Here is a 16,512-nt window from a genome sequence, read left to right on the forward strand (position 1 = left end):
AATTTACACGTGGGTTGTACTGGTGCCAAACCTGCTTTGTGTTTAACTTTGATAAGAAAGGCACATTTTTGCTCTTTCCTTTTTTCTCCCCTCATAGCCCATAAACAGATTGCCATTAGGCCGGTCAGAAGGTTGTGACTGTTATTCAGCGAAAAAAAAGGTGCTCTGCTGCTTTAAAGTGTTTCAATGAAACCAAAGATTGATTGGTGCCAAGGGAATACCGGAGCGTAATGGATGGAAATGATGGGGATTACAGGGCGAGAGCTGTAGCCAACTACACATGATTGAAAAAGTCATTAAAATCAAGGCAATTACTCGACAGGGAGCGTTATAAGGTAACTGCAGCGCTGTAAGAGTTCAGGCCAGGCTGTGGTGCTTCCTGGTTGAGGTTAGCAGGAGGAGGTGGAGAGAGGGAAGGAAAGTTGTAGTTAGATCAAGGAGAGAAGAAAGGACAGATGACATGTGAAAGTAACTGTGAGAGAGTGAGTTCATTTGGCGCAGAGGGAGACACTGGACAACAATCATTTGCAAGTTTGCAATTGAAAGTTACTGAGATAAAAGTGGACTAAAAGAAGGTAGAGAAAGAAAAAAGAGGAGAAACAAAGGAATGATTTAAGTGTCCAAGTAGGAGTGAAAAACCATCACATTTAACAGCATAGGTGTTAACAGAAACATGTGCATGACCCTTGCATGATGAGGTATTCTGTGTGCCGAGCCTCTCTTAGAAAACAAAACAAAAACCTCACTCCTCTCTAATTGCACCTGGTGATTTGTGTTTAGCCTTGGACTTATTTCTTTTGTATAATGGAATTCTGTTTCATTTGGATTTAGCTCATCAGCACATGCAATACACAAAGCTTTATCATTTTTCCGTCTACATTGACTCTGAAGTCCTCCTTAATTTAATACTACAAAATATTCCATTTACCCTTACCAAGTGAAGGACAAGTGCTGATGGCAATTTAATTTTTTTTGCTTTTCCTTTGCGAATGGCATTCATTTGTGGTTTTCTCTCTCAGTGCACTCTCATTACTGAATCACTGAAGCATGCACAGTTAAGTCAGATCCACGCTTTGGACGAGATGTGAACCTGCAGTCCTCCCGCTGTGAGAGCAAATCTAGTGATGTTATCCAAAAGGGAATACTTCAGACATGTAGCTATTGTTAAAGCCTCACTTCTGCAGTGCAATAGCTATGAACATGTTTGAAATTCAAAATGATTTACTTATTCTGTCATAAGACATACAATCATTGACTCAATAGTTGCAACACAAACATGTTTTACACTTTTACGAGTTCATAAACCTGCAAAAATATTATTGGTAATTCCACAATAGCTGTCTGCTGGAAAATATTTGTTACAAATGATCTGTTGGTAGAATTTCCAGAGACACAAGGCCTATGTATTTTCTCTCCAGCCCCCTATAGCAGCTCTTCTGCTTTTGATCCTACACAGTTGGAGTGCTGGTGATTAAGGTAGTGTGTATGGTATGTATGATACACTTACCATCAGCAGGTCTATTAGTGCTATGATATGAATAATACATTTCCACACCAGGAGCTCATTCATGTCTGCATAAAACTAATAATGGTACGGACAACACAGAATTATGGTTTTGTGTGAAGGTTCGATATGTTCCCGTAGCAGCATTTCTTAAATAGAGAACATCTTTGTATTCAACTTACAAATATAGCTCTACATCCCTCTGCCTCACACTGACATTATCTGTCCAGGTGTGTGTGTGGGTTGGTGGGCGTCCCCTGCATATGAAAATATTACTCCACTAACCCAGCAGTCCCACTCCCACTGCGGCACATCAACATGCCTAACACACACCAAGGATACACACATGGCTTGATTTTTATTTAGTAGACACCATCTGTCTGCTGGTGATTGTGTGTGTGTGTGTTTGTGTGTGTGGTGTGTGTTGCTGGTGGATAAGTGAAACGTGCCGTGGTATGTTCATGTTAGTGAAAGGACTTCCAACCACTGTTAGCCCCGAGGCTTTTTAAATTATTACAAGGATGATACTCAAATGCAGTCAGCAGAATAAATAAATGTGACAGAGAGTAAAACTAAACGCTGCTTTGGACATCAAAGAGATAAATGTGATGCTCTGTGTTTAAAACCTTCAGTGACAGCATTAAGCACCTTACTATCAATCTGATTAATCAATCATCCATTAATCAGAGCCATTCTACAACTAAACCAGCCATAACATCAACTCACAGCAACACTTCATCATGTAGGTAGCTGTTGCCGTGTTCAATTTGGTGGGCACAGCACTCAGGTTTGGGAGCCCTGACCCCCTGGGGATTGTCTCTAACGAGGGCTCTGAAAATTGGAATAACCAATTATTTTTCTACACTTGTCACCGCTGCAAACTCCTCTGTCTGCCCGGGGTTTAGAGACGTGTGCCATGTGAAAGACTGCTGTCACAGTTTTCTGAGATGTATCCTGGACACCTTAGAATCAGAGTTCTTGATTTTGATTGGAGATATTTGGGGCGTCTCCCCTCGTGTTGGTAATTACTCAAATTAAATGTATTTCATTCAACAGGAAATCTGCTTCATGCTAAATGTTCACATCCTCAGATAAATGTCAACTGGCTGCATATCTTTTTATATTTTTCCTATTTAACAGCTTCTGTGCTACAGTTGGGGCCATTTTAATTCCTCAAGATGCTTTGCACTATGTTGCATCACTCCTAGCCTAAAGAAAGCTCCACAGAGACCAATTTAACCAGAGCTGATTTGCACTCTATCAGTTTCCTGCATGCTTTCATTTTGCTAGAATTAATGTCCTCTGTTTCTAGAATAAACCTTTGCAATTTAACCTTATTTCTTGCTAAATTATATTCTGCATGTTTTGCTGGCATTGCCCTGACTGATACTGATAGGAGTTTAATGAAAGCTGTTATATTTGCTTTTTAGCCAGCAGCCAGTTAATCTTTCCTGAGAAAAATAATGATGCTTTGTGTTTTTCTTCTGCACAGTTTAGCATCTAGCCAATTTATTGAGTTCGATTTACTTTCTAAGGATAGATTATGGTCATTTGGTGTTGTGGGTTGGTAAGCGATTTTGCGCTCTTTTGGGCAAGTAAAAGGCTGCCGGGAAAAGGTTATTGAGTAACCAAATGACACACCAAACATCTCCTCTTTATGTGGACATGCAGAGAGCCACATGAAGAAACCCTGTGTTAACAAAGCAAGGGGATAACCAATGTGATGCTTCTCTTTTTAGGGATGGAGACTTCAGTGGAATCCGTTTATTTTCAGGGACTAAGTTGTGGTTTTGCAGTCATCATTGTCAGGGTTTGCTGCAGGTACAACTACTCAAGTTATCTAGATTCCCCAACTGATGGAGGCTTTCAGTTTGCATATTTGAAAGGAGCGAGTTCCTCCTCAGAGGTGAGAGAGTAATGTATTCTGTCCTTTATACTGCTGCTGATTCTCCAGGCTCCTTTTTCTCCGCTGGAGTTTGAGTGCACTTCATTGGCCTTCTCAGTGTGCTGAAACTTTCCTCTACTACTTCCTCTTTCACTAAGCTTGGCTACTATCCAACACATATAGAAGTCGGTTTAAAAGTGATTTTGTGTGGGTGTCTGTGTGTTGTTCACAGCTTGTTATAAGAGTTCATTTGTGTTTGTGTGTGTTAATAGACTTCTCTGTGTAAACGTCCATCTCGTCTCTCCTGTTCCCTCCCCTTTATCGATACCCTGTCTGCTGCATTTGACAGCTTTGTTTTGGATTAATGAACTCTCTCTCAGGGTCAGAATGTTCAGGAAGAAATAAATCCTCCCCCATGTCCACGACTATCTGATACAGCAGCTCCTGAAGTTCTTATTCTTATGTCCCAGAGGAAAAAAGGAATATTCCAATTTGAAGTGATTTATCATTTTTTGAAAGGGTTTCATTGGTTTGTCGAACCTGATATACAAGACCATGTTAACCTTTACTGTTTGCAGAGAAATTGGAAATGGTAAGGTTTTCTTGCTGCCACGACAGCATAATATGTTCTCTTTCGTGGTAAGCTTTGAAATTATGCTGTCATACCGTCTTACAGTAAGAACCTTCACAGTGCATTCAGAGGATGGATGGGCTGGTTCAAAGCTTTTTGTGCTTTGAACCTATCTGCCAGCTACTCTGCCAGTAGTTTTCAGGCTTAAAATTGGGTTTCGTGCCTCTGTCACTCTGTGCGTGTCCTCAGTGTCCTTCAACATTTGTCTCTTTTACTCTGCCAGTGTAGGAACGGATCATTTAGCCAGCAGGCATTCACTCTGTGTAAATGGTGTGTCTGTGAACGGACTAATTGCACATATGTGAATATGTCTGCTTGCAAAATGGCTGTGTATGGACCTGTGTGGTTGTCCGTGTCTTGTGGATAAGTACACTGTAATCTAAGAGATGAGTGTCTGCAAGGTGGGGAGGATATTGTGTAGCTCTGCCAGTAAACTCACTCAGCAGGAAAGGACGGCAGACATGGATGCTCTTTACACACATGCTCATGAACAGATATTAGATTACGCTGTACAGCCAAACTTGCCTTACTGCAGTGAAGCAGGTTTCCAGTCTTGCAGTGTGTTTCTGCAGTCTTTAGGACACCTGATTCACTCACAAATGCCAGATGTAATTTCAATGTAATTTATTCCTGATAATGACTTGTGGCTTTTAGATAATGCTCAAAGCTGCCAAGGTGACTAGTAATGATTTTAATGCAAGTGTGAGTGGGAGGTATGTTACAACAGCAAAACCATGTGCCATTGGCTCACTGAGGGAGCATCGGTGGGGGACTGGGACAGAAAAGGGTGGTGTTAAGCTGCCTCACCCTGGCTGTGGCTGGGGAAGAATTATTATTGGGCCGAAGGCTGTTCTCCCTGGCACTGTGTGTGTGTGTGTGTGTGTGTGTGTGTGTGTGTGTGTGTGTGTGTGTGTGTGTGTGTGTGTGTGTGTGTGTGTGTGTGTGTGTGTGTGTGTGTGTGTGTGTGTGTGTGTGTGTGTGTGTGTGTGTGTGTGTGTGTGTGTGTGTGTGTGTGTGTGTGTGTGTGTGTGTGTGTGTGTGTAAGCTTGAGGTTGTGTCTGCCAGTGGTGCTACAATGTTCCATTTAGTCAACATCACCCAGGCAGCACCCCCACTGTACTGTCACTATCATCATAACTGGCAGCTGGCAGGCTACATGCTACTGCAGCTGCCATCCTCTGGGCCAAAGAGAGGGAGCAGGAAGAGAGAGAAGAGCGATGAGATGAAACATGAAAAACAGGGAAGTGGGGGTCTGAGGGAGAGAGACAGAAAGGGGAAGAGAGGAGTGAGTTAGATAGGGGGTGGGAGAGAGGACATAAGTAGAAGTTGCATTCATTTGGAGGTTAGTGGTAAATAACAAATTAAATGAGAAAAGGGGCCAAAAAAGAGGAATGGATGGCAGCAGAGAGAGGGGGAGAGAGAGTGGAAAGACAAACAGCGCTGAGTTTAGTGGCAGACATCCAATTCCCAGCACTCTGAGACACAGTCCAACCAGACTTGCCAATTAACGTTTGAAGGTCAATCAGTGAAAGTGGAATCACAGCACAATGCTGTTTGTACACTCTCTGAGGCGGGGATAAATGATCCAATACAAACACTCCAAGACTTTTGGAAAGCTCACAAGACACTAAAACTTTCTTAGAGAAAAACTACCGCGGAGTGACAACCTTTCTATCAACGCTGATGAATAAAATCGTGCTTACAACATACAGCTGACTAGGAATAGTTCTCCCTCAATTGCAGTTTGTGCTGGAAATAAAAAATAGAAAGCCAGTTGCATGATTTCCTCTTAGCAAAAATTGCATGATGCCAGGCACAGCGACACTTGGCTTCCTTGTTGTAACTTCACAGTTTTAGTTTCTATAAAGGAGGTGTTAGGAGCTAGAAAAACACAGAATACCGTGAAAAGAAATGGATGTATATTTTTTATATCTGATACAGCAACCCTCTTTCAGTTGTTATTGATGTTTTAATGGGGAAGCATCACTTTAGTTTCAAAACTGAAGGAAATAAAGTAAGATACATGTTCCAACTTTTGAAAAATGATGCTCTACTTGCTCAACGTTGGGAGCAGATTTTGTCAATATCAAAAAGAACAACTCCAAACTGGGTCAATGCGTTCAGGCTGACAAGGTTTTCTCAATGATGCTCCAACAGGCTCCTTATTAATGTGTTCATTTGTTATGTGTCCACCGTCCCTTCCCAGAGTTATACCTGGTCATTTCTGAACGATACAGAATCCCGTAGAACCAGGAAGAACAATGAAATGGTTAGACAGGAAGTGTAATGAGGCGTGAAATCAATATGTACAATCCTGCTTCACCCAGGGCATGCTGGGTAATGGAGTGTCAGGAGTGCTTTGGAGCTGTTTTAATCACAGGGACCTTGGATTATCCACTCATAAACAGGCTGGTTACTGCCAAAATACTACAACCCCCTGAGATGTGTGTGTGCGTGTGTGTATCTATGATTACTTTTCACATAATTGAAAAATACTGTTTGCCCATATGGCCGTAGCTCAATGAAACAATGCAGCTCTATTTGAATATAGTGTGAGAGACTGTGAGACCACCACTATAAGTGTGTGATCATGGATCTGCTGTAAGAATCACAATGCCCCCCCCATCTTCCCCGCCAGGATTATTTCTTCTCCTTCAACCCAGTTCTGTTTCATTAGCCTTCAACACTGTGAGCCCCATGCTGATCCTGCATGTGAAGTAAGAGCTCTTCCTGCTAATCACTTAGCCTGCACCCTCCTCCATCCCCACCACAGAGTCCCACCGCCATCTGCATGCTAATGCTACCTGAGGCTCAAATCCAGCTCAGGCTTGCTTTTGCCTGCATGCTGATGAACTTGTTAGCACTAACCTGAATGCTAATATTGCCACCAATTTAATGTGCATCCGGAATGCTAATACTGTATTGAATTGTAGTACCTGCAGGTATTATCACTGTATCACTAATGGCAGCAGATAGCCTTTACCTCTCCAATCTGTTGGATAGTTGCCAGCATTGGGCAAGAAACAAGACTTTCCCGGGATTATTCTGCAAAACCTAACCTCTGTAAGTGTACTCAAGAGTGTGAGATTGACTTAAAGTGGTTTCATACAAGTAGCAAAGCCGCAGTGTGTTGAAGAAGTGTGTGCCAGCAGTTAACAGCTGTCGCAGAGCAAAGAAAACCTACGGTCCATTGTGCATGGCCTCCTGTGCTCGCAACATATTCATCTTTCTATAATGCAGAGACAAAAAAAATGTGTCACTTTCCTCAGCTTCTTGCAGTGCAGAGAGAGATTTAAGGAACCATAAGCAGAACCAAATTCCTCTTCTGTAATGGGAACCGGGTTCTTAGCTTCTTGTATTTGGTTCCCGATCCTGGTGATCACTCTGCCAGTCTATACTGTAAGATGTCTCCAGGTCGTAACGATGGAGTAAGCTAGCACCCTGGGGCCATAAGCAAGGGTTGAAAAAGGGTTGGTGATGTGTGAAACATTGATTAATTGAACATGTCTGTCAGGGCTCTTTGTTTACAGGCAAAAGCTAAATGTTGGGGGCAGACACCAGGGGAGAGGTTTTTTGTTGGAAAGAAGTGGAGAAGCATTGGTCCTTCAGTTGCTCCATAGTCCTCTCCCCATTGCACAGACACAGCATATGTTGTTGAGTGGATGTTGAGTACCTTTCCAACTCCATTTCCACAATGCTTACACTTTTTAATCTCCAATGTTTTTACCAGTTTGTGTGGGTTACTACTTCACTGAAGCCGCCCCCACTGATGCCTCCCACTCTGCCTATAAAACTGCGCTGTTCTAATAATACAATGCTATTTAAATCCCTTAAACTAAAGGAGAATAACTAACACCAGTGGGATGTAGGTAAGATGATGACCAGCATGGCCAAAGTTACAGGAGGGTGCCAAATTAGAAGCACGCCTTCCATTTTTCACCTGATAGGCTCAGAGTAGATTGCTTTTGTTTGCTTAATCAAAAATGGCTCGTGTTTCTTTTAGCAGACTGGAATCGTCTTTGCACTGCAATTCAAAGATTGACTTGTTCTTTACATCGAGTGTCTCTGGTCCTGTAGTCTGGCTGTCATGATTAGAAAACATCAGACGGCCCCATGTGGTTAAGCTTTATCCCTATTTTAGAGGAAATGGGCCTTTCATTCTCCCAGAGCCTTTATCGATCTCAAAATGAGGAAATGGAAAGATTGCTCTGTGATGGAAAGAGTCATTAAAGAGCTGGGGAGGCAAAGAGCTCAGAAAATGCCCAAGTATATTTCCGTTTGCTGAATTCTTTTAAAAACGTGTTCATCAAGGGACTGCATGCTGATGGTGCATTCTCTTTTGAACACAGCTCCGCCACACAGTTGGTTTTCCTATTCCGAGGCTGGATTCATCAAAGCCTACAGTAATGTAGAGAAAATAAGTCATAATGAAACCGTCTTTATAATCAGTGTTGGGTGTAACGCGTTACAAAGGTTACGGAGTTACAGTAATGTATTACTTGTTGCTGTAACGCAGTGATATAACGCATTACTTCTGAAATGTGGGTAATATAATACCCGTTACAATTCTCAGTAACGCAGTTGCAACACATTTTAACCCGAAATGATGTGGTGTTTAGTTTCTAAGAATTCACAAACATCTCGAGACAGTCCCGACACCAGAGAAACATCTGTGCAGGTAGAATAGTAACTCAGTAAGCCTGTTTACTATTGGTTAAGAGGGCTGCAGCAACAGACTTGCGATTGAGAGTAGGCTCAACTCCTCTCGCATTAAGTCTTGAGGGCAGTTTAAATTGATCAGTCTCTCCTGTATTTGTCACATTCTCCAGTCACTGCCCAGAGAATTCCTGCAGCATGTGCTCCCTCTGCACCAGTGGCGAAGCTTCTCCTGAAACACTTAACATAATTGCAGATACCCTCTCACCGTACTATTTTTGTCAGAATAACAAGCTTCATTCTTAAAATAAAATATTCAATGGCAGAAATACTCCGCTAGGCAACCTCTGCACAAAATGTGACTAGCTAGTTATATGGAGCTGTTGCTATGTCCCTTTCACATGTCCAAATTCCTGCCACATTATGTCTCATTTTGTCCCCAGCATGTATGAATTTATGCCTACCATATGCAACACTAAATCTCCATATGCTCTTGTGCATAGTTTATTTTTGACTTCAGTTATCTCCACAGTCACATTGAGTGTAAGATGTCACTGCACTACGCTGCACCGCGCGGCAGGAGAGCTCAGCTAACAGCTCTGCACGGCCCCATAGCTTTCTCCCCCTGGCATTCTAAATAGATAAATTATGATCACACTCCTTTGCAGTTGTCTGGCCGCCAGGGTTGACATATACACTGTAAAGAGACTGGCTAATGAAGAATGGCTCTGTCATTGGAGTTGTCCCGGAAATAAGGCAGATCACTCCGTCTCTCTTTCCCTCTCTCTGTGTTTTCTGTTGTTTTCTCACGCTTTCTTCCTTTCTTCCCTTATTGCTCCAGTACTTCTCCACCCATCATTCACTCCTGGGTTTCATTCTCTCATTTCACTCTGTCTGTATGCAATAAATGAGGTTTTGGTGCTGCAAACACATTATGCCCCTCCATCCCCCTCTTCCCCTACCCATAGTGCTTTGCGGCTGCCTGAGATGTGCATCTAACCATCGCTAATGAGCTCGCGTGCGTTCGTCTCTGTCGTTGTTGTTGTTTATGGTGAAATAATTTGTGGTTGCCATAGAAATTGTCTCTGCTAAATGTGGCCATCATTACTTTGTGCTTAAATCCATCATCGCCAGTAGCCCGGAGGCAGGCGGGCGAATTAAATCTGATTAATATGATTTGATATCAATTCTCCATTAACTTCTTGAGGAATTGGATGTTTGTTTGCTTTTGTTTGAATATAATCTTTTTTTGAACTCGCAATCAGTGTGAAAGTCCCCTGATCGCATAAGACATGCATTTCAATTTGAATACCGGTCCTGATATGTTTTACCAACTAACCAGCTAAGGAAGCCTATAAAGATTCATATGAACTAGGGCTGCCATGATTCCCAAGATGGACTTTTTCTAAGCTGCGTTTTATTTCCCTCTTTCTCTCTTCTGTGAGTATTCAACTGAGTTTTGACAAGCCGTGTCGTCATACAGGAATTCCCTTTGAACTGTATTTCTGGACAGACGCTTGAATATTTTACTGGTGGTAGGGGGTGAAACCTCATTTGCTATTTTTCCTCTTCTCCCGTAGCAACCTTTGGGTGGAAATATGATATTGTCAGTGGGATATGCCCATGGTAGCAGCTCTACCCAGTCTGGCCTGAATGTAACTGTCAGAGGTGTTCTTAAAAATGTCTCTCTGACTTTATTTCCTGTCTTTTTGCTTTTCCTACCTTCTCTTGGGTATCTCAGTCTTTTCCTTCTTCAGCTCTCCATCCTTTCTTCCTGGTTGTTACCCTTTTCTGGCTGTCTCCCCCACAGATCCTTATTTTATGTAATTGCCTCCACTGCTTTGCATCCTCTCAATCTCTCCAGCCTCTTTGTTTCCACCTTTTCCGTCATTTATTTCCCCTGTTTTCAGCTCTACTCCCGCTCTTAATCATCCTGCCCTCTATTTAGTATCCTCACCTCCCAGCCCCATTTATGACTTTTAAACATTTCAACATATATCATTCTCTCCGTTGTCTTCCTCCCGCACTCTTGTCCCTCCCCTCGTTGCTCTCCATCTGTCTCATGTCTCTATGGTACAAGTCTGCTTGAGCGGGCTGCCAGTAACTCGTCATCCGTCAGTTTTGTCGGTTCTTCCCCCTTAACCTCATTTCTATTTCTTCCACTTGTTTGCCTGATTTCTGCCCCATGCTGTGGAATGAGATACTGAAACTTTCTTTCCATGACCTTATCAGACTCTGCCTTCCCAACCATCCTCCAACACTTTCTCTTTTTCCTTTTTATACTCTCTTTTTTCCCACACACTTCCTTCTTCCCCTTCTCCTTTCATCTGTCTCTGGATTATCTTTTTCTCAGCGCTCCCTTTGCTAACATTCATCATTTTCTTTCTCTTTTTTTCCTCTTGCTGTCTCACAGTGCTTTTCTGTCTTGTTACCTCCCCTGTTGCTTTCACTCGCTCCCTCAGGTGGCCTGGCTCAGGTGCCCTCTCACCTCCATTGCGATACAGAGTGTAAAGGCTGAGACAACCTTCCTGTCAGGGGGGATTTGTTCCTTTACCCTTTTGAGCTCTTGATCAGGGTGTGTGTGCATCTGTAATCTGCCTCTGAAAGGTGAGGCGCTCGCCCCTGCTCCAGCCTGCTTTGGCCCTCCTGGATGGATGGCTGGGGACTGGTTCCGTCAAGGCGGCATTAAACATTTAAAACATGAGCTGCGGATCACTGCAAGCATAGCAATGGAGCCAGCAGTCTTGGGTCTGGAAACCACAGAGAGACGTAGACAAGGCAGAGATAGAACAAGAGAGTGAGACAGCTAGACTGTCAGGGGACACTGATAGAGAGAGAAGAACACCTCCTCCTGTCATTGTCTTTGAGACGGTGACACATACAACTCAGTAGCTATCACTGTAGAGGAGGAGCACAGAGCAGAGACAGTAACCTCCTTTGCTGCTCTGGGCCAAGCCAGCCCACTTAAAGCAGGTGTGAGAGGTGTGTGACAAACAGGTGATTCCTCTGTTCAAATCTCAAAGCAAAAGATGGAACTTGTTGCTTTGTTGTCAGAGGGTGTCTTGCTTTCCACGGTCGAGGACCATTTTAAATCAAGCAGCTTTTAAGTCAAAAGGCACACTTTGTTGCAGCTGTAATTGGAGGTCTGTCACTGATCAATGATAATTAACTCCAACCTAGAATTTCCATTGACATGGGCTCATTGAAACAGCCAATTACGGCAATTTGAGTAAGCAAGCCATTAATGGCATACACATCCCCTGACCTAATGTGCACATCCATGCAATCACATATACACCAACTGATTTGAGTGCAGGACTGTGAGCTGCGTGACCAACTGGGTGAAGATACTGTTGATCCTAAAACATGCTGAGGTTTTCTCCAGTGGTGATGTGAGAACACCACAGTAACACCTGAGCTCAGTGCCAGCACTCTTTGCCACCTTATAACCTCTCCTAGCCTTTCCTCAACTCTCATCCCTTTATATTGCTTCACCTTCGCTCCCACACCTAGTGTCTGATCTCCTCTTCTCAACCTCATTCACTTCCTTCCCTGACTTTCTCTGTTTTGTTACTCTCTGCCTCTGTTCTGTCACGCACAGGCAAGAATTCCATGCTGTTTCATGCCATAAATACAGACAGGGTCATAAAGCCTTTTTTTATTACAACCAGATCATTGCACAGACACAGAGAGTGCTGTCGGAGTAATCAGAGGCTCACAACCACTGAGACACAGACCCAATAACAATAGGAGGGAAAGATGACGAAACATAGAAAAGGAGCTGAAAATAGAGCAGAATAAAGGCTGAGGCTAAAAGAAAAGTCAAGAGAAGGACACAGTAGAGCATGTTATGATGCCTGATTTAAGGAGAGATGGCAGGGCAAGGAAGATGGATGAAGAGGAGGGAGCGAGGAACTGAGGCTAAAGAATGACATAGTGTGACTCAGAAGCAGAGACAGAGAGATGATGTGGAGGTGCAGTTTTTGCCCTGTGGGCCTGCCTGGCCAAAGGTAAGCCGGCAAAAGGTAGGCCAGCGAACCGCATATGTCACTCTACATTTTGTCAACAACATTAGTTATTTCTGGAGGATGGGAGGAAAACCGTAGCGGCATGGGCCTGGGTCTTTTCTGAGAGATGAACTTGTGCGTGTTAGTTTAACGCACATGGGTGAACTGAGCTACCCACAATGCCCTTCTGAAATACTTCTTCCAGAGGGGTTTGTTGACATTTCTTTCTGTCTTTAGGTGAGGCATGCATGTGTATCTTTGTGTCCGGCAGGAAAAAGTTCATGCTTACATCTGTGTGAGAAAGATGTTGCTTGTCATCTTCCTTTCTCTCCATGTGTGGTAAACGCTGATGAAGCCTCTCTCTTCATACTCTCCTGAGAGTCCAGGCTAACTTGCACACGTACTTGCACTTACACACTGACACACTTACACAACTCATACCCATTTATCCTATCTTTCTCTTTCCCTCTTTCTTTCTTTTTGTCTCTCTCACACACACTCACACACATTGTCAGGCTTACTCCCATTGTTTACATATGGGTAATCCCCATCACAAACTCTAGGAGGAAAACCTTTTCAGGAACTGTAGCTCATCCACTGCGGCGAAGCAACATCTGGACTCAAGCATATTTTATCATACTATAATTGGCAAGGAAACAGTCCAAGGGATTTCTTTTGGTGTTGCTGAGAAAAGATAGAGCTAAGTGAATAGGATGAGTGGAAGGTTAAAAGTGTAAAACAGAAGGAGAAAGATCAAGAAAAGATCAGTGGAGGGATGAATGGAAGGAAATAAGGATGGTCAGAAAGAAAGGTAGCAGGAAGTGCCAGAGGAAGGAGCTAAGGAGTTAAGATGGATGGAAAGGTGAAAGAAGTGTGACAGAAATAGAAAGCAGTTCCGGAGGGAAGAAACTATCTGAAGAAAGGAGATAAAAGAGTGAATGATGTGTGAAGGAGGCAGGGATGAATATTAGAAGGAATGGCAGACGAAGGGGAGATGGAAAGGAAAAGGAAACAAGAGGAAAAGGTGTGAACCAAGGAGGAAAATAGTTAACGTTTTGAAATAGTAACAACATTTAAGGAGCATTGGAATAACTGATGATACAATATGACACGTTAGTATTTCAGGTATAATAGTTATATAGACTATCATGAGGTTTTCCTAGAGAAATATAGTAACAGGGCGCTAACCATTTTCATTTTTCTTCATTAATGATACGTCTTTTGACGAACAGAGATATTGTTCTTGGTATCACTTTAACATGTTACGAGGAAAATCTGCATTTTGGTATGAGAGCGCAGCGCTCCTGTTACCCCGTTTAGACAAACCCTGCTACCTGTACCTTCATGGCTGTCGGCGGGCGACTATTCCGTGCAGACCAAGGCAGCAGGTGGCAGCTTGATATAAATCAGAGCTGGTGAGGGTGTCTGACAGTTGAGTACTCATGCGTGACATGCATTTCCCTGGGGATGCAGATGGATTCTGGGTGGATGGGTGAATCAGTGAATGGATGAATAATGGAAAGAAAACCAAAAACAAGTAAGGGAATTAGGTAATTTGGACAACATGAAATACAGTCAAAGAGGATCTCAGAGGCTTGCAGACGAAAACACAATATGAATATCAAGGAGTGTGAACGGTTGTTTTTCTGGCCAATTGTTCCATTGTATTATGTTCAAATTCACGTGTCACACACACACATGCTACCCTCACATCCATCCCCTATTGTCTCTTCTCTCATGCCCTCTTCCATTATGGAGCAAATGCTAAAAGCTAAAGTGCTTCCCATCAAGCTCCAAATCAGATAACAGAGGCTCTAAAAGGCTCTTCTTTGCACCTAACACCACCTAACATGACATCAGGATAATAGTGGGAAAAGGGAGGGGGTGGGGTTGTGGGTAATTGGGTTGTGATCAGGCAACTCCTTAATCACATCATGCTCTTCAACAGGCGTCTGATATCTATCATCTGGGAACTGTGGATCAATCCCCCTTGACCCCATACTATTGGCTGAATTTTTTTAAGTGTATGGTACATTTTGTTGCACCCAAGGAAAACATTTACATTGAGTTGGATTGAGTGGCAACAGCAGAGGGATCATTATATGGAGCTGTCAGTTAATTTAGTGTCGCAGTTTAAATAGGCTATTGCTCTTTTCACAGTTACAGCTCTACCATTAGTGTGCATCTAAATGTAGCCAAACGAGACAAAGCAAATGCATCTTTTTAATAACTGTAGAAAACAACAGCACAGGGCAGGGAAGAGACAATCATAAAGGAAACACATTTTTATGGCAAGTTAGTACTACAGCACAGATTTTATTCTAAAATAACTTGTAGACAATAAGCAGAAGCAATAATCTCCTGAAATATGAATTCATTTAGAGAACGACTGCTCCCTCAACTCTATCTTCAATGCCGTATGTTATTATAGAGTATCATCTGCCTCCTACCACACTACTGCCTTATGGGACAATAGCAACTGTGGATTGCTCATGTATAATGTATTCTTATACCTTATAATATATTCATCTTGCTTGGGTCTCATATCTGCTGGCACAGAATTAAGATTCCACCTGTGGTCTCACCTTCATAAATGCAAACATAATGATCCCAAGAAAACAGTACAAAGAAAGGTCTCTCTACAGTAGGCATGAGGCCTTGTGGAATTGAAAAAAAGAACAGTTCTGTGTTTCCTAGCTTTACAGCTGATCGGTGATATCAAGTTTATGATGTCCAGAGAGAAGTGTTTCCAGGCTGCAGAGGACTGAATCTAGGCATAAGGAAAAACAAATGGAAATGTTTCTCCCCAGGGCAGAATAAACAATCATATCACATTTTAATCAGGTGATGTTTCAAATGAGTAACACAGTGTTGGACCTGGGAGCCAGCCTGCAAATATACAGTTGCCTCGGCCCACATTGTGCTTTTCTATATGCTGTGTTCCTGTCATCTTGCATTATACTGTTCTTAAGAAGCATCACCGTGAATCATGTGCAAATTCTGTTGAACTGACATACAAGCGCACACAATTAAGCCGAGTCATCTTGCAGCCTTCATACTTCCAGCAGACTCACAGTTACAACTCACAGCAACATTTCAATAAACCTGTCAACGACCTCACTCCAACTATCTCCATCCATTCCATATATCAGCTGCATGGGTGCATAGCAATAACCCGGCACGGAGCACCAGGCTCAACCATCTCCTCAGAATAAGCAGATTTATTGCATTGCCTTCTATTTTCTTAATGTTTTCCCCCCATGAAGCTGCAGTATGCTTGAAGGTCATTCATTGGCTCATGAATGTTACATTTATAGAGCTTTAAGATATGACATTTTAAAAGTAAGAAAAAGGGAGTAAAGTGAAACAACATAAACTGAGGGAGCCTTTCAGTTTTTAGTTTGGGATCTGTTTAAATATACAGTAACTGAATTTGGCCCATGTGTCTGTTTATACAGCAGTGTGCCCTATTTCCATACAGTACTGAAGTCTTCCAAGTATTTCTGTCTTGCCTACCTATGAATACATTAATATACAAGTATACAATAAAGAACGGTATGCTCTTAACCTCCCGAGTGTACAGTGGACTGTCTTAACTCTGCAAACATTATTTATTAATCCAAAGCCTACTCCTGTCCCTATTCACAGCAGGATTACCTCGTGTTCTTCAATACCCACTCCTTCACTTTTTAATATAGTGAGGGTTTATGAAGTTTTATTTCCTCTCCTCTCAGGCTGAACTGTTTGAACAGAGTAGATAGCAAACATCGCTGCATAGAGGACCAGAGAACATGAAGTGGTTTTGCGGCTCACCTTCCCACAAGAGGTT

The 16,512-nt window shown here is 42.6% G+C and overlaps 1 protein-coding gene across 1 annotated transcript in view; it reads left to right on the forward strand.

Moving 5' to 3' along the window:
* ctnnd2a (catenin (cadherin-associated protein), delta 2a) overlaps positions 1 to 16,512 on the forward strand; it is a 190,715-nt gene that overhangs the window by 27,712 nt on the left and 146,491 nt on the right. The gene's annotated exons all lie outside the window — the stretch shown is intronic.

This window comes from Eleginops maclovinus, chromosome 21 (assembly GCF_036324505.1).
Source record: "Eleginops maclovinus isolate JMC-PN-2008 ecotype Puerto Natales chromosome 21, JC_Emac_rtc_rv5, whole genome shotgun sequence".
In the NCBI taxonomy this organism is placed as follows: Eukaryota; Metazoa; Chordata; class Actinopteri; order Perciformes; family Eleginopidae; genus Eleginops; species Eleginops maclovinus.